Raw genomic sequence first — 3,045 nt, 5'->3', positions numbered from 1 at the left:
CGCGTCCCGGCGCCGCGGTGGTCGGGCCCCGCACACGGCCGCTCTTGCGCCCCGCCTGCACCACCTGCCGGGTCGGCTCCGCCGCGGACGCTGCCCCCGCCGCCGAGAGCTGCAAGAGAGGTCGCGGGCGCCTGCAAACCACAGGTGGCGGCGCCCACGGGAGTCCGGCAGCTCCGCGAACCCGGCCTCCGCCCCCTCCCCGAGCCGGGAGAAACGTGAATGGAGCCCACGACCGAAGGGAGGGGTAGTGGGAAGCCAGGAGAAGGGGCTGCTAGGGGTGGGGACTGGAGTTTAAATGGCAGGAAGTGACGCCGCGGCCATCGTTGCCTGGAAACGCATTTTTCTGTGGGCGAGAGGAGCGCACCGGGAGGAGGCGGTGCGTCGGTGAGTCTTTCACACGCGCCTGCCTGCTGCTTGCGAGCTACCCCGGGGAATGGCGATCTCACGCAGCGGCGCAGAGGGAAAAGAAGGAGAAAAGAAAAAAGACTTCCCTCTGGGCGGGTCATTATGCCCAGCCGCCCAACATTTCTTAGCGGGGATGTTGGCTTCGCAGTTTGTAGAGTTGGAGAGTAGCCGCCGGTCATCTACTTTCATGGGGTGGTTTCTGCTGCCTTTGATCGTTTCGAGCTTTAGCATCGTTCGCAAGAATTTCAATGACTTGGATCAAGTGCAGGGTTTTATTCCATCGCTCACCTTCTCAGATTCAGAATATAGGAAAAGCAGAATTGTGGATCGTTAGGGTTGTCTTTATCCTCAGCAGCACTCCTTTCCAAGTTCTTTACTTCATAGGTGGAGAAACTGACTTGCAGGAGAGGCTGTGAATTGCCCAAAGACACCCCGCTAGATCCCAGATCTTCTGCCTTTAAACAGTGTTCTTAATACCTTATTGGAACCAAATTATATTGTAGTATTTGGAATATTAGGCACCTGCAGGTCTTTGTGCTTCAGTGATATCCCAAACCACTTATGGTAAATGATATCACACAGATCTGAGTAAAATGAAGTTTTTTTTCTCATCAAATTACAAACTTTTGAGAATGAGTAAATTTTAAGTGACTTGGTGTCACACACATTTTTAATGCAATTAACACAGTAAGTACTAGGTGAATGAAACCTCCATATGGCAGTAATTAATTAATCAAGAAAGTTTCATGCAAGAAAGATTTCGCTTAATTTGAAATAAACGAGCAAAAAAAGGTCACTGATGTGAAGCGAAATACTCTAACAGCACATTAACTAGTAAATCTGCACACCCCATTTATAACAAAGATTTTGTTTCCCATTAATAGGCACAGAACTTTATTAATAACCTTGTAGCCTTTAGTTTAATCAAAAAAACTATAAACAAAACTTGGAATTAAAAATCTGAAGTAAAACATCAAAAATGCAATTAATACAACCACTTTTGAACAATTCATTTGAGAATGGTTATGTCTACGTGATTCGACATTAGCCACGTTAATTGCAAATTAATTTTATTGATTGTTGTCCAATAGTGTTTCTTAAGGAGGTTTTAATTAATTTTAACTTGAAGAGGGAACATTCTGTTATATATGCAGGGACAGGAACTGATAAAAATAAAATTATTGGGTATTTTTGTTTTTTGTTTTTAACTTCTCAATATACATTGTAATTGATTTTCGTGTCCCTTTACCCGTTCCTCTTTCCCCCTCCCTCTTTCCCCTCCCCCTCCTACAGCATATCTGTTCACTTGTCTTAACAACTTCAAGGAATTGTTGTGATTGTTGTGTCTTCTTCCCCCCAACAACCTTTTGTTATTTTTAAAACTTACATTATGTGGTGTCTTAGTCACCTTGGGCTTCCATAATGAAGTACCACAAACTGGGTGGCTTAAATAAAAGAAATTTATTTTCTCACAGTTCTGGAGGCTGCGAGTTTAAGATCGGGGCCAACATGGCCCAGTCCTGGTGAGGGCCCTCTTCTTGGTTTGCAGTGTTAAAAATACAGATTCTTGGACCTAAAACCCAGAGATTAAATGAACATGTGATATGAGAATATGATCTGGAGTCTTAATTTTTTTACAGTAATTCCCATGCACACAGTCTTTGAGAAACACTGAATAGCATGATGAAAAATAACAAAATATATCTTTTTCCTAAAAACTGCTAAAGACCAAAGATTGATAATGCAAAATTCTTTTTAATTTTGCCAAATCTTTTTGAAATTTCTGCTAATAAAATTATTTTCAAAACATGATTTTTAAAAATCAGAATATAAATAACTTTTAAGAAATGATATTGGTCACTGTTTTGTAATATATTAATCTGACTTTGATTTCTGTATCCTTTTGTCCATGAAGTACACAACTCTCTAAAGGCTGTTGATCACTACACCTATTCTTTGTGCCATTTCTAACAAAGGCCTAACAATTCTTACTATCAAAAGCCAGAGTTCAAACCATATCAGCAAGATGTAGGTCAGATTTGTGTATACTATATTAATCCAGTTGAACTAACTATATTTTATTGAGCTGCAGGGTAATAAATGTATGACAGTAATCCTTCATTAAATTCAGATTAATTACATTAGATTAGTTGGGCAGATACTGTGATCTATTATAATATTGTTTATATGCTCTTGTTGAAATTTTCTTTATTTTTATGCATTCTGGAAGTGCAGCTTTTTAGCTAATTCAGGACTTGACATAATAATTTATTAGTCCATAGCTCATTGGACTTAGAGTATCAAACATTTGTGGAATTTCACATGTCATTTTGTAAATGTTCAGAATCAATTTAAAATATATACAGTTTTAAATGTTAGACTACAGAAAATTATCTGCATGCCTAAGAGCTAATCACTGTTATCTGTTCTCTTCCAATTGCTTATAAATGCAAGGTGAGAAAAGTTTAAAGTGTTTATTTTCTTTTTTTTAACTTATAAAGAACATAGGTTTATTTAGCTTACGATTCTGGGACAGCTGCATCTGGCATGGGCCCCAGGCTGCTTCTACTCGTAGCGAAAAGTGGCAGGGAGCCAGCGGGTACAAGCAGATCACATGGCGAGAGGAAGCAAGAGAGAGAG

The sequence above is a fragment of the Cynocephalus volans genome, chromosome 15 (genome assembly GCF_027409185.1).
Source record: "Cynocephalus volans isolate mCynVol1 chromosome 15, mCynVol1.pri, whole genome shotgun sequence".
NCBI lineage: Eukaryota > Metazoa > Chordata > Mammalia > Dermoptera > Cynocephalidae > Cynocephalus > Cynocephalus volans.
Note: the sequence above shows the minus strand (reverse complement) of the source record.